This window comes from Somniosus microcephalus, chromosome 12 (genome assembly GCF_052327205.1).
Source record: "Somniosus microcephalus isolate GS21.2 chromosome 12, FLI_Smic_1.0, whole genome shotgun sequence".
Lineage (NCBI taxonomy): Eukaryota > Metazoa > Chordata > Chondrichthyes > Squaliformes > Somniosidae > Somniosus > Somniosus microcephalus.
Genome location: NC_140998.1, coordinates 179629990 through 179646177, shown reverse-complemented (window position 1 = coordinate 179646177; position 16188 = coordinate 179629990). Strand labels below are relative to the sequence as shown.

General features: G+C 48.0%; 1 pseudogene; it reads left to right on the top strand.

Moving 5' to 3' along the window:
* The first annotated feature begins 7130 nt into the window (after positions 1–7130).
* On the top strand, positions 7131–7819 carry LOC147109746 (uncharacterized; annotated as a pseudogene).
* Positions 7820–16188: the final 8369 nt, after the last annotated feature.

Sequence of the window (16188 nt, the reverse complement as noted above, 5' to 3'; positions counted from 1 at the left end):
GTTGGGCCAGGTGTACGTTGTGGTTTGATTCGCATTCTGTTGCTATGCTGGCATTTATCTCATGAATTGTGTTGTTGTTGAAGTCTGTTCTCGGCAATATTGTGGAAACAGTGATTCTAGTGTTTGGAAATGTACTGCTTGCCTTCCTAATCATTGCTCTGAGCGATGTTGCTACCTCTTTCTGTTTGGCCTTTAGGTCATTTGTGCCCGTGTGTATTATTATGTGTTGGGGGGAGCCTAATCTGGCTTTGGTCAGCCATCCCATGGCTCTGTCTGTTGTTGGGCACCAAATCTTTTCTACTTTACTTCTAGGGAAGAGCTTTTTCTCCCATAAAAATTTCCCATTTGAGTCTATGAGTATTACGACGTCAGCCTTGTTTGTGTTTACTGTCTGGTGGCTTTCGCCTGGACTCATAGTGTGTGTGCTGGGCTGGGGTGTCTGGTGTGTGCGTACCTCTTGTGAGCGGCTCGCTTGTGGTTCCATGGTGGTGGGGGAAGATTGCGAGTCAGCATGCTGGTCGGTCTGTGTGGCACCCCTTGTATTGTGTGTCTGTTGCTTTTGTTCCGTGTGGGAGTGCAGCCGTTCCGTCCGGCTCTGTCTTGTCTTATCTCTAGTCTCTGGTTGCTGGTCTAATGGTGTTTTCTCTCCTCTATGGCTCTCTTCTTTTTCCTGCAGCTCTTTCACCTGATTCTTAAGTAGATTCACCTGGTTATCAAGTCTATTCAGCTCTCTCTTGTGTCTCTCCCTCTCCTGCTTTTGTTTGTCATTCAATTTGAGGACCTCCTCTCTAAGTTTAACCATCTCTATCTCTAATTGATAAAATTTATCTTTTGGTTGTATCTGGCTGTGTGATCCCGGGGTATGTGTCTGGTCGGCCCTGGAAGGCTCACTCACTTCCTGGCTAAGCTGGTCGGCCCTGGAAGGCTCACTCACTTCCTGGCTATGCTGCTCTTCTCTTGGTGGGCTGGGAATGGTAGGGGAACTATGTGTGGCTTCCTCCGTGGTAGTTATGCTGGGGTTTGTCAGTTGTATCGTGTGGCTGTGGTTCCCCGGGGTTAGTGTCTGGTTTGAACTGTGTGGCTCGTTCATCCCTTGACCATGCAGATATTCTCCTGGTAAGTTGTCAATGTTGGGGGGAGTGCGGGCCACTCTGGGGCTGTTCATTCCCCTCGTAGTTGATCTTTTCAGTGTCCTGAAGGCCGTTGCAAATTTGTCGAGGTTGCCTTGCACTAATATTGTTCCGGTATTGTACGCGTTGACAGTCGTGATTGAACTGTCTCCTGGTGTGTTAATTTTCATTATGGACCCATTTGCGGTATTTTTTAGCTTAACACTGGTATAGTGTGATTTTATTGCTCTGATCCAAGCCGCTGGCTGATCTGAGTAGAATATGAGGTTACTTTTTGTCCCATTGTTGTAACAGTCAGTAAAGAGAGTTTCTGGTTTTTCTCTCATCTGAGCATGCTTGATCGTTTTTATAGCTTTTTTTGTGGTGTTGGGGGGAATCTGGAAGCGGGGCTGTTGTGGATCTTCTGATTCGCTCATTTTTGGTAAAGTATTGTTGATCTTAGAATAAGCTTTTCTGGGGCCCCGGGTTTGGTGTTACCCTCTCCCTGTTCGCGAACTTTCCCGGTCCCCCTCTCCGACCCCGTGGTCCCTGGGCCTCGGCTCCTGGGTTCACCCTTCTCAGGTCTGAGTCTGTGAGCCACTGTTTCCCGGTGCCTTCGGGCTGTTCCCCTCCCCCTCAGAGGTCTCTGGGCCTCTGTTTCGGCCTGGCTCCTCGGGCCTTTACCTGGGCCTCCCTCCCTGGGCCCTGTACTCACGGTCTTGGTTGCGAGCCTTCTGGTTGCTCTCCTTCTCCTCAGAGGTCTCTGTGCCTGCTGGCCTGGCTCCTCGGGCCTTTCCTGTGCTGGATTGTTGGGCTGTGGCCCGAGTCCCCTCGGCTGTGCTGATTGCTGGATTTCCAGGCTGCGTTCCGAATCTCCTCGGCTGTGCCGATTTCTGCGATGCGGCCCGAGTCCTCTCCGCTGTGCCGATTGCCGGGCTGCGTTCCGGATCTCCTCGGCTGTGCCGATTTCTGGGATGCGGCCCGAGTCCTCTCCGCTGTGCCCGTTGCTGGGCTGCGTTCCGATTTCTGGGATGCGGCCCGAGTCCCCTCGGCTGTGCCGGTTGCTGGACCGCTGGGCTGCGGCCCGAGTCACCTCGCCTCCTCGAACTCGGTCCCGATGCCGCCGACTCAACCACCGCTGCTGAAGCCCCGTGTGGCTGCCGTTCACTGTTTGTGTAGTTCTTCTCTTGTTTCTTTTTTTTTTTGCTTTGGCTTTTTTTTTTCCTCTATTTTCCTCTGGGTTTTTTTTTCTTTGGTAGTCTTTCTGGCGGTCTTTTCCTTCTCTACTTTGTCTAGACTAATCTAAACTTAAACTAACCTAAACTAAACTAACTTAACTAGAACTAAATTTAATTTTAAAACCTTTTTAAAAATTGAAATGAAATGAAACTTTTTTTCCCCACTTTAGACACTAAAAACACTTTGTTTAGAGACAGGGAATAGCTCCCTCTACAGCTCACACATACACTCCCAGGGAAGCTAGAGCACAGGCTAGGTACAGAATAAAGCTCCCTCTATAGTATCCGTTCAAACACTCCTAGGGCAGGTAAAACACCGGTTAGTTAAAGATTAATGCTTCATCTACACTGTCCCATCAAACACTCCCAGGGCAGGTACAGCACGGGTTAGATACAGAGTAAAGCTCCCTCTACACTGTCCCATCAAACACTCCCTGGGCAGGTACAGCACGGGTTAGATACAGAGTAAAGCGAACTCTACACTGTCCCTTCAAACACTCCCAGGGCAGGTACAGCACGGGTTAGATACAGAGTAAAGCTCCCTCTACACTATCCCAGCAAACACTCCCAGGGCAGGTACAGCATGGGTTAGATACAGAGTAAAACTCCCTCTACACTGTCCCATCAAACACTCCCAGGGCAGGTACAGCACAGGTTAGATACAGAGTAAAGCTCCCTCTACATTGTCCCATCAAACACTTACAGGGCAGGTACAGCATGGGTTAGATACAGAGTAAAGCTCCCTCTACACTGTCCCATCAAACACTCCCAGGGCAGGTATAGCACGGGTTAGATACAGAGTAAAACTCCCTCTACACTGTCCCATCAAACACTCCCAGGGCAGGTACAGCACGGGTTAGATACAGAGTAATGCTCCCTCTACACTGTCCCACCAAACACTCCCAGGGCAGGTATAGCACGGGTTAGATACAGAGTAAAACTCCCTCTACACTGTCCCATCAAACACTCCCAGGGCAGGTACAGCATGGGTTAGATACAGAGTAAAGCTTCCTCTACAATGTCCCATCAAACACTCCCAGGGCAGGTACAGCATGGGTTAGATACAGAGTAAAGCTCCCTCTACACTGTCCCATCAAACACTCCCAGGGCAGGTACAGCACGGGTTAGATACAGAGTAAACTCCCTCTACACTGACCCATCAAACACTCCCAGGGCAGGTACAGCACGGGTTAGATACAGAGTAAAACTCCCTCTACACTGTCCCATCAAACACTCCCAGGGCCTGGAAGAAAAATGCGAGTATGATGTAACTACTGGATTGGCGTAAAAACCCATCTGGTTCACTGATGTCCTTCAGGGACAGAATTCTGCCGTCCATACCCAGTCTGGCCTATATGTTAACTTCAGACCCACGCAATGTGGTTGACGTGTAACTGCCATCTGAAGTAGGAACATAGGAACAGGAGTTGTCCCTCATTTAGCCCCTCGAGCATGCTCCGCCATTCAATGAGATCATGGCTGATCTGTGACCTAACTCCATGGGGGAGAAATTGGGTGAGTAGCGCCACCTGTTAGCGCCTAAAGAGGCAGTCAGTGGCTGTAGCGCCACTGGCTGCGTCTCCGGCGATATTCAGTCGGGGCGCTAATGGTGGTGTTAGGCATTTGTGCTGCGCCGCCACCGATGACGTCATCAGTGTGCGCAGCGCCCCATTCGTGCCCCGTTCGCGATATTTGGTAGCGAATGCCGCAGTTGCGCCGCTCGTTACCCGCGCCCGGTTCACGGGGCCTTACTGTGCCGGCAGCGGCGCAAGTTAAGGTGGAGGTGCGGGACGGCCGCTTTTTCGGCAGCCGCCTGCCAGCACCTCCGTCCCCGGCCTCCTAACCCCCCCACCCCGCGGCATTGCCAGCTGTTTCCCAAGAGCCCGGCACTTCTCCTTGGTGCCGGGCTCATTTGCCGGCACTCGCGATCGGGGATCGCGCTGTTGCAGGCACCTCCCCCTTAACAGTGGGAGGAAGGCCTGCAGTACTGCAGCGTGCCATGCCGCAGTGTGTGGCGCTGTGGCACGTTACGCTGCGATAATCAGTTTCAGCGCCCTAAGAGGGACGCGGAGCGCCTCGAGCCTCGCCCCGTCTCCCTCGAGGGGCACTGAAACTGAATTTCTGGCGATCGGTATCACTCCGATCGCTGCGCTAAATCCTGCGCTCAGCCGACTTTTGCGCCACTTTGGCGCCCCAACCCAATTTCTAGGCGCATATCCCTTAATGCCTTTGGCCCATATCCCTTACTACCTTTGCTTAACAAAAATCTCTCAATCTCTGATTTAAAATTAACAATTGCTATCACATCAATTGTTGATTGCGGAAGAGAGTTCCAAACTTCAACCACCCTTTGTGTGTAGAAGTGTTTCCTAATTTCACTCCTGAAAGATCTGGCTCTAATTTTTAGACTATGCCCCCGGTCCTAGAATCCCCAACCAGCGGAAATAGTTTCTCTCTATCTACACTGTTCCACTTAATATCTTGAAAGCTTTGATCAAATCACTCTTTAACCTTCTAAATTCTAGGGAATACAACCCTAATTTGTGTAATCTCTCCTTGTAACTTAACCCTTGAAGTCCGGGTATCATTCTGGTAAACCTATCCTGCCTTCCTTCCAAGGCCAATATATCCTTCCTAAGATGTGGTGCCCAGAACTGCTCCCAGTGCTCCAGGAGTGGTCTAACCAGGGTTCTGTACAGCTGCAGCATAACTTCTACCCCCTTGTATTCTAGTCCTCTAGATATAAAGGCCAGCATGCCATATACTTGCCAAAGAGGGAGTGCAGCGAAGGTTCACCAGACTGATTCCTGGGATGGCAGGACTGTCGTATGAGGAGAGATTGGGTCGACTAGGCCTGTATTCACTAGAGTTTAGAAGAATGAGAGGGGACCTCATTTAAATGTGTAAAATTCTGACAGGGCTAGACAGACTAGATGCAGGGAGGATGTTTCCCCTGGTTGGGGGCTCTAAAACGAGGGGTCACAGTCTCAGGATACGGGGTAGGACATTTATGACTGAGATGAGGAGAAATTTCTTCACTCAGAGGGTGGTGAACCTGTGGAATTCTCTACCACAGAAGGCTGTGGAGGCCAAGTCACTGAATATATTTAAGAAGGAGCTAGATAGATTTCTAGACACAAAAGGCATCAAGGGGTATGGGGAGAGAGCGGGAATATGGTATTGAGATAGAGGATCAGCCATGATCATATTGAATGGCGGAGCAGGCTCGAAGGGCCGAATGGCCTCCTCCTGCTCCTAGTTTTCTATGTTTCTATGTTTCTATTAGCCTTTTTGATTATTTTCTGTACCTGTTCATGACATTTCAATGATCTCTGTACCTGAACTCTCAAGTCTCAAATGCCTTCTGGAAGCCCATATAAATAACATCCATAGACATTCCCCTGTCCTCTACTTTAGTCACCTCTTCAAAAAATTCAATCATATTTGTCAGGCATAACCTAAATTTTACAAATCTATCTGATTAGCTGAAAATTTTCAAAGTGTTCAGTTACCCTATCCTGAATTAAACATAGAAACATAGAAGATAGGAGCAGGAGTAGGCCATTCGGCCCTTCGAGCCTGCTCCGCCATTCAATGAGATCATGGCTGATCATCCAAATTCAGTAACCCGTTCCTGCCTTCTCTCCATATCCCTTGATCCCTTTAGCCTTAAGAAATATATCCAACTCCTTCTTGAATATATTTAATGAATTGGCCTCTACTGCCTTCTGTGGTAGAGAATTCCACAGGTTCACCATTCTCTGGGTGAAGAAATTCCTCTTCATCTCTGTCCTAAATGGCTTACCCGTTATCTTTAGACTGTGACCCCGGTTCTGGACTCCCCGACCATCGGGAACATCCTTCCTGCATCTAGTCTGTCTAGTCCTGTTAGAATTTTATATACAGTCGGGAGGGAATGGCCCTGAGAGCCCTCAACTTTTAACTCTGGACCCCACGAAGTCGCATGGCTTCAGGTCATGCATGGGCAAGGAAACCTCCTGCTGATTACCACCTACCGCCCTCCCTCAGCTGATGAACCAATACTCCTCCATGTTGAACACCTCTTGGAAGAAGCACTGAGAGTAGCAAGGGCACAGAATGCACTCTGGGTGGGGGACTCCAATGTCCATCACCGAGAGTTGCTCGGTAGCACCACGACTGACCGAGCTGGCCGAGTCCTGAAGGACATAGTTGCCAGACTGCCTGCAGCAGGTGGTGAGAGAACCACTACCACCTTGCTAAATGGGATAGATTCAGAACAGATCTAGCAGCTCAAAGCTGGGCATCCATGAGGCGTGTGGGCCATCAGCAGCAGCATTGTATTCCACCACAATTGCAACCTCATGACCCGGCATACCCTCGCTCTACTATTACTACCAGGCCAGGGGACCAACCCTGGTTCAATGAGTGTAATAGCGCCACCTGGTGTCTACTGATATATATAATAATAAAGCAACGTGCAGTACAGTTCTTACCGGAAGCCATGTTGTGCAGTTGTATATATATGCTGTGTCCCAAGATATCACAGAACTGGCGACGAGGATGGGATTGCGGATTCCCTAGCTGAAATTTTTGTTGGAGGATAATCCTGCCAACTGACGGAGGAACTGTTTCTTCGTTTGGCAGGAATTTTTTTTAAAAATCCACGGTCATTTCGAGCGCCCGTGGTTGAACTGTCAACGTTGCCGGAGTCCAGATAGCCGCGCCTAGGGGAATAATAGGGCGCTTTGGTGAGTTCGATCGCGACCGAGAGACTTTCGGAGCGTACATGGAGCGGATAGAAATGTTTCTCACCGCGAATAGTATCGTTGAAGTCCCCGATGATGTAAACCGTAACCGGGCGGTTGTGGAAATGAAACGGGCTATTTTTGTGACAGAAGCAGGCCCCGGGGTGCATGAAACCCTGAAAAATGTGCTTGTTCCCGCCAAGTCAAAGGACACGCCACTTTAGGAGAAACAGCACTACAGTCCTGAGCCCCTGGAAATTGCTGAAAGTTATTGGTTTGGAACTCGTGATCAATTAAATGACGAGGGTATCAGTGAGTACATTGAATCTTTAAAAAAGCTATCCATTCACAGTCATTTTGGAAACTTTCAGGACTGAGCTTTGCGTGACTGCTTTGTTTGTGGATTGAAAAATGAACGTATCAGAAGTAAATTGTTGACAGCCCCTAACTTGACTTTTGACTTAGCTTGTCAGACAGCTATGTCGATGGATATGGCCGACTGGTACACCCGAGAATTCCGCGCCATTTCCAGTCGTCAGACAACCGAGGTGAATCGGCTGCAGGCTAAAAGTAAAAGGCAGTTGGGCCCCAAGGCCTCAGCAACTGGCCAAGGTAACAGTGCGTTGAAGTCGTGCTGTCGGTGCCTGGGACAACACATCGCGCAAAGCTGTCCATATGTGAAGGCAGAGCGTTTCTACTGCAAGAAAACTGGGCACCTTGCAATGGTGTGCCGACAGAAGAGTAAACCGACTGGCAATGCGAGAAGTAGAAATCGCCAGACACTACATACTGTTGAAGAGAAGCAGCAGGACGAGGAGGTTCTGGAGATTCACGTCATCAGGAGCACAAAAGTATCTAACAGCGATTTGCGAGGTATCGTCATCCAAGTAGATGTCGCAGGAACCAGGATACCCATGGAAATCGACACTGGTGCATCTGTGAGCGTAGTACAGGAATCACGATATCGCGACAAGTTGCGTGATTATCGACTAGAGAAATCGAAGGTAGAGCTGCGAGGTTACTCAGGAGAACAAATCCCTGGAGTAGGAAGTGTCACCATCCCAGTGAGATACAAGGATCAGTGTCAGAGCTTGCCTCTCATAGTAGTGGCAGGAGACAAGCCTGCCTTGATAGCCAGGAATTGACTGGGATCACTGAAGCTGGATTGGAATGAGATTTTTCGTGTGGAAGCGAAATTTGCATCGAAAGATGATGTCATCAAGCAGTATCCGAAGGTGTTCAGTGAAACGGGCAGTTCAATCCACGACTTCAAGGCGAGTGTCAGAGTGCAGAAGGACGCAAGCCCAGTTTACTGCAAGCCACGTCCCGTGCCATACGCTCTCGAGGAGAAAGTTGAGCAAGAACTCAAAAGACTAGAAACTGAGAACATTGGCCCAGAAATTCGGGTCTCCACGGGTGAGTACGCACGGGGTACTCACCCGTAGGCCCAATGGAAGTGCCGGTTTCGTGCATGCACTGCGCATGCGTGGGAAACCGGAACTTCCGTTCCCTTAAAGGAAGGGGTTCAGAGGTCGAACGCGTGCGCTGGAGAGGCAGCGCGTGCGCATCGAACTTACGTTTTTTTTGCAGGTTTCTCCGGGAGGCTAAGTCGCCAGGAGTTACACATGTAAAAAGCAGGCGCAAGGCTTGCTTTTAACAAGGTAAGTGGTGAATTAATTCAAATTAAAACATTTTTTCCACAGGTTTATTATTTTTATATACTTTAAAGAAAGGTAAGTTTATTTTTAGCCCCGTTAGAAAACTTAATTAATTTTTTCAAAAATGTAAATTATTGTTTATAGTTATTTTACGTAATTTATTAAAAATGTGATTTAAATAAAAAAATTATTTGACGTTTTAGTGATGTTTTGGTGCTTATAGTATTTATAGTTTTGACAGGTCTTCCTGTCAATTTTATGAATGGGCATTTCCCCGCTCCGATTGGCTCTCCATGGCCCACATGATCCCAGGAGATGCATCGAACTAACTGCGCCCCTGGGATACGCAAGCACTGCGCGCTGGCAGTTGGAGGAGGCCCAGGATCGGAATCCCACGCGGGCCCACAGCACAATGGCCGGCGCACTAGGTTAAGTGCAGGTCGGAGGTTTACACCCGCGGGAAGCCTCCGACCCGAATTTCTGGGCCAATATCTCTAAGGTAGAGCTGAGTAATTGGGCGACACCCATTGTTGTTGTACCTAAGTCAGATGGTAAGGTAAGGTTGTGTGGTGATTATTAGGTAACCGTAAACCAGCTTCTAGAGTGTAATCCACCCAATACGTTGACAAATGTGGAATATTTGTTCACAACACTGACAGGTGACCAGATCTTTTCGAAGTTAGATCTAACAAACGCCTACCTACAACTTGAGTTAGATGAAGAGACCAAGTCACGCTTGACTATAAATACTCACCGAGGCCTATATAGAAACATAGAAACATAGAAGATAGGAGCAGGAGTAGGCCATTCGGCCCTTCGAGCCTGCTCCGCCATTCAACGAGATCATGGCTGATCATCCAAACCCTAGCACCCGGTCCCTACACTGACAGCCATCCCACAGAAGCCCTATCCCCGTAACCCCACGTATTTAATTCCCCCTAACACTACGGGCCAATTTTTTATCATGGCCAATCAACCTAACCCGCACATCTTTGGACTGTGGGAGGAAACCGGAGCACCCGGAGGAAACCCACGCAAACACGGGGAGAATGTGCAAACTCCACACAGACAGTCACCCGAGGCTGGATTTGAACCCGGATCCCTGGCGCTGTGAGGCAACAGTGCTAACCAGTATGCCACCGTGCTGCCCCCATCAGTTCACTAGGCTACCATCTTCCGCCCCTGACATATTCCAGGGGGTAATGAACCAAATTTTGCAAGGGATTGAAGGGGTCGTGTGTTATTTGGATGACACACTCATTTCAGCATCAAACAGGTAAATCCATGATGAGGCGTTGAATGAAGTGCTCAAACGGCTAGAGAAGTACGGAGTATGAGTGACAGCTCACAAGTGTGAGTTGTTTCAAAACTCAGTGGCGTACTTTGGGCCCAGAGTAGACAAAGATGGTTCACATCCAACCAAGGGAAAGCTGGATGCGATCAGAAATGCACCCACTCCCAAGAATGTCTCTGAACTTCGATCATTTTTGGGTCTTTTGAATTATTACGGAAAGTTCCTCCTAAACTTGGCTACATTGTTACATCCACTGAATGAGCTGTTGAGAAAACAGGTTCCCTTGGAAGTGGTCAGAAGAATGTGACACAGCATTCAAAGCCAGTTAGTAGAGAGTACCATGTTAGTTCACGATGATGTATCTAAGGAAATCAAGCTAGCGTGTGACACCTCTCTGTACGGAGTTGGGGCAGTGATCTCGCATGTACTAGGTAGTGGGGAGGAGAGACCAATTGCTTTTGCTTCACGCACTCTCAGTGCTAGTGAGCGGAATTATGCGCAGATCGAAAGAGAAGCTTTGTCATTGATTTTGGGGGTCAAGAAGTTTCCCAAATACCTGTTTGGTCGTAAATTTACCATAGTTACTGGCCATAACCCCTGACAGCAATCCTCCATGCTGGAACCTATTATAAAGGATGCAATAATTGGGCACTTAGAAACTAATAGTAAGATTGGGCAGAGTCAACATGGATTTATAAAAGGGAAATCCTGTTTGACAAACCTATTGGAGTTTTGTGAGGATGTAACTAGTGGAGTAGACAAAGGGGAACTGGTAGATGTGGTGTATCTGGATTTTCAGAAGGCCTTTGATAAGGTCCCACACAAGAGGTTGGTGAACAAAATTAGGGCACATGGAATTGGGTGTAATATACTAGCATGGATTGAGAATTGGTTAACAGACAGAAAACAAAGAGTAGGGATAAACGGGTCTTTTTCAGGATGGCAGGCTGTGACTAGTGGGGTACCGCAAGGATTGGTGCTTGGGCCCCAGCTAGTCACAATCTATATCAATGATTTGGATGAGGGGACTAAATTTGCTGATGATACAAAGCTAGGTGGCAGTGTCAGTTGTAAAGAGGGTGTGAAGAGGCTTCAAGGGGATCTCAACAGGCTCAGTGAGTGGGCGAGAACATGGCAGATAGAATATAATGTGGATAAATGTGAAGTTATCCACTTTGGTAGAAAAAACAGAAAGGCAGAGTATTTCCTAAATGGTGAAAGATTGGGGAATGCAGATGCTCAAAGGGACCTGGGTGTCCTTGTACATGAGTCACTGAAAGTGAATGTGCAAGTGCAGCAAGCCATTAGAAAGGCAAATGGTATGCTGGCCTTCATTACAAGAGGATTTGAGTATAGGAGTAAAGAAGTCTTATATTACATAGGGCCTTGGTGAGACCACACCTGGAGTACTGTGTACAATTTTGGTCTCCTTACCTAAGGAAGGATATACTTGCCATAGAGAGAGTGCAACGAAGGTTCGCGAGATTGATTTCTGGGATGGCGGGACTGTCGTATGAGAAGAGATTGAGTAAACTAGGCCTGTATTCTCTTGAATTCAGAAGAATGAGAGGGGATCTCATTGAAGCATACAAAATTATAACAAGGCTTGATAGGGTGGATGCTGGGAGAATGTTTCCCTTGGCTGGGGAGTCTAGAACCAGGGGCCACAGCCTCAGGATAAAGGGTAGGCCATTCAGGACTAAGATGAGAAGAAATTTCTTCACACAGAGGGTGGTGAATCTTTGGAATTCTCTACCCCAGAGGGCTGTGGAGGCTCAGTCATTGGGTATATTCAAAACAGAAGTTGATAGATCTCTGACTAGTAAGGGCATCAAAGGATATGGCGATAGGGCCGGTGAATGGAGTTGAGGCAGAAGTTCAGCCATGGTCTCATTGAATGGCGGAGCAGGCTTGAAGGGCCGAATGGCCTACTCCTGCTTCTATTTCTTATGTTCTCCATCAAAAGTCCTCGGTTCCAACCTTAGCTGTAGCCTGAATGCAGAGATGGGCGTGGATTTTGTCAGCGTATACGTATGACATTGAGTACAGATGATCAGCTGATCACAGTAATGCTGATGCTATGTCCAGGTTGCCATCCCCATCGCAAGTTACACCCAATAAGAAAGAAGTGTTCTATCTCTCATACATTGATGAGCTGCCAGTCACAGCTGAAGAGATTGGTAGGGCAACCAAACGTGACCCAATTATGTCAAACGTGTATGATTAGGTAGCAAATGGATGGCCGAACCAGGTATCAGAGGAAGATATCCATCCATACTTCGTTCGTAGGAAGGAATTGTCAGGGGATAAAGATTGTATCATGTGGGCAGCAAGAGTGGTTATCCCAAATAGGTTCAGGTCTAAATTGTTGGGAAATCTTCATGACCTAGGAATGTGCTTGACCAAGAGCTTTGCACGCTGTTACTTATGGTGGCCTGGTTTAGATAAAGAGATAGGGGGAAAAATTGCGTTGCTTTGCGCCTCCCGTTTGCGCTCCTGGTTGGCGCTAATGGGGCGCAAAGCCCCTAGCGCCTTGGCGCGGCGGCCGCTATCGCCTCCCGTGAAATTCAGCAGGGCGTCAGCGGCGGCGGTAGCCTGTAGCACCCCGCGGCGCTGCACCTCTGGCGATGGCGTCATCGCCGTGCGCAATGCCCCGCTTGCACCCCGGCCACAAGCTTCGGTCGCGTCCCCTGACCTACTGCCGGATGATATGTCCGACAGGTTCAGGGTGGTGTTTTTGCGGCGGCAGCGCAAATTAAAGGGCAGGTGCTGGGCGGCCATTTTCTTTGGGCCGCCTGCCGGCACCTGCCCCCTTCCGCTTCTTCATGCGGGGGTGCCGGCCATGATCGGTCAGCCCGGCAATCCTCTTGCTGTTTTCCCAGCACCCTGGTGGTCCAGTAGGAAGGAGGGGGAGCACTTCCAGCAGCACTCGGGGCGCTACCATTCAATTTACGACACAGGGCCGCTAACTTTTTCGGGGTGCTAAAAGTAGCCATGGAAATGGCCTCCCAGAGTATGGCAAAGGTTCCATGTAGATTTTGCTGTGTTAGAAGGGCAGCAATTGTTCACAGTGATAGATAGTCACTCGAGGTGGGTAAAGGCAGATAATGACAACAAGCAAAACACTAGGCAAGTTGCAAAGATTGTTTTCTTCATACGGCCTCCCAGGAGAAATTGTGCCTGATAATGGGGTCGCAATTTTGTTCAGAAGAGTTCACACAGTTCATGAGCAGAAATGGTGTGAATCATACCAGAGTTCCACCGTACCACCCTGTTTCAAATGGTGCAGCAGAGCGCACAGTACAAATTGTCAAACGTGCCCTCATCAAGCAAATGTTGGATCCAAGTCCAAAGAAACGTCAGTTGTCATTGGACCACAATCTGGCAAATTTTCGAATTACCTATCGGAATACTCCTCATACCACTACTGGTAGAAAACCAGCAGAGTTGTTTCTCAAACGACAACCACGGACCAGGTTCTCGTTGTTAAAGCCAAACTTGGCACAGTCCGTAGAAGAGAAACAATCAAGGCAGAAAGAGAGTCATGATAAAGGTAGAGTTAGAGACAGGCATAGTAGAGTTAGAGACGTCAGTATTCTTGCTCAGTCCAACATCCCCAGCATCGAAGCTTTGACCACACTCGATCAGCTCCGATGGACGGGTCACATTGTCTGCATGCCCGATATGAGACGCCCAAAACAAGCGCTCTACTCAGAGCTCCGACATGGCAAGAGAGCCCCAGGTGGGCAGAGGAAATGCTTCAAGGACACCCTCAAAGCCTCCTTGAAAAAGTGCAACGTCCCCACCGACACCGACGCAAGGCGCGCACGTCAACCCAAGCACCCTGTAAAGTCTGTGGGTTGTTTAGTTAATTAATACACAGACTACCAGAGTAACTTAAAACAGGACTTTACTATTCGAAGGTCGGGGCGAATCTGCCCAATAAATCCTGACACAACACTTATATACTGGTGTGGTCACCGTCGGTATTACAGTATACAGAAGCCAAACAAAGTAGTGCCACACCTAAAATAGTTCTCTTAAAGGTGAACGGTTACATACAATAGTTCTCTTAAAGGTAGACGGGTACATACACTACAATCCTCCCTTTTTAGCTTACAACATACTTATTCCCCATTAAACATAACATATAATCAACTTCATGTAAAACAATTCACAGATATAGTCTCTGCGGGAAACAGTTCACAGATTCAGTCTCTGCGGGAACAGTTCACAGATTCAGTCTCTGGTCTTGACTCGGTCCGAACAACATCTCTGTGGTGTAGCCGGTTCACATTTCTAGCGTGACTCATCCAATAGTCTTTCCCTTGGCTTAACAGCTTGAACTTCCATCCTGCTAAACCAGCAGTGCTGACTTTTACAAACAGCTGGACTGCCTTGGTAATTTTTCCTACTTTCCAACTGATTTGGCCCCCTTCGTAGGGCCCACGTGCATGATCTGATAGAAGTGATAATGACTTAGATGGTTATCGTCTTCTGCTTCGTCTTTTTCTTTTCTGCTTCTTGGAGACTCTCGGGGCTCCCTTATCCGCTGCCAGCTGTAGCGCCACCATCTCCCTATGTTCCTTAGACTTTAAGTGCTTCATCCTGATTTCTGCACTTTGGGAGTTTTCATCACAAGCTGGGCAGACCAAGTCATCGTAATATTCCGTGTCACTCAACAGGTCATGGTAATATTCGGTGTCGTCCTGAGCTAGTCTAGCGAGAGGGCCTGCTACTTCTTCCTTACCCAACTGGACGTTAGCCGACTGTTGTTCCCGCCCTAGACATCTTTCCTGAAGAGACTTCTTCATGCGTTCATATTCATCCCGCTCTTCCTGGATTTCCTGCCAATCCTTCACTAATGACCTCATTTGTGATTCCAATACTTCCCCTTCCATCGGGGATTGATTGATCGGGCTATTCAATCCTTCTACTGGAGCAGCTGTTTCAACATTCTGTAGTTCACATTGACGTGATTCAGCGTACTTTCGGCAGCCCCGTAAAATCTGTGTTGCAACCTCAACTATTCCCCAAACTTTTGAGAGCTCCGAACCCCTTCCCTTTGAAGATTGAAGCTCGTGTTCAAATGGTTCCCATTGCAGAGTCTTGTCTCTCAGCATATGAAGGAGTTGGCTGACCGTTAACTCTTCCACGGGGACCCTGTGGATCAGAGTCTTCTCCATTTCATCCACCTTTTCCTCCAATGCTTTCACCTTTTTTTCCTCTTGTACTTTGGCTTTAAGCGCTCGGAGAAGTTGCGCCTTGACGCTCTCTAGCTCATGTTCAGGGGCCATTCTTACAGTCTCTATGTTTCTTACAGTTGCCTTTTCTTTCACTGAAAGAATTCCCAGTTGAATCTGTTCTTCAAGTTGTTGAACCTCGGTCATTGCCGCCTCATATTTGTCTTGGGTTTCCTTCAATATTTTTATGAGTTCTTGGACATCTTGACTTTCATGTTCTGCCATGTCTTTCACCTCTAATTTCTCATCTATGGATGGAACTTCTACCGATGAGTCTGTCTTGGCCTTGAGCTCATCAAGAATTTCCTGCAGCCTTTGGACTTCTTGCTCATGTTCAACCTTTAGTTGCTCATATGCTTCCACTGAAACTAGCTTTTCGGAGGTTGCCGAGTTAACCCCCTCCAGGATTGTAGCCTGGGCCTGTTCATACTGTTCCTTCAACTTCTCAAACTCTGCTTGTAAGGAGTCGTAGAGAAGAACTGGAATAAAATCCTGGCTTCCTGAAGATTCCTCTTCATTTGCTTCTTTCTGCAAATATTCTAACTCCTGAACATCATAAGGGAGATGTGATCGGTGATTGGTCACAATGGCTCTATGGTCGCTCTTTGCTTGAGCTAGCTGCTTCTGTTGTCTTTCCAGATTCTCCCATTCGGTGTCATAGAACTTTTTCATTGTTTTCATCTCTTGTACGAGACGGTAACTCAATTGTTCTAATTGTTGTCATAATTTGAAATAAAGTTGAGTCCGAGCTCGGTGTTCTTCCGTCATGGATATGTCCTTAAACTGAACAGACTCAGAATTCTCTGTCAAACTATGTTGTCGTTGTTCGGTGGAGATCTGTTCTGAAACTTTGTTCTTCTCTGGAGCATAAGCCTTTCTGCATGCCTTCATTTTTCCAACCTTAGTCGGCAAGTCCATT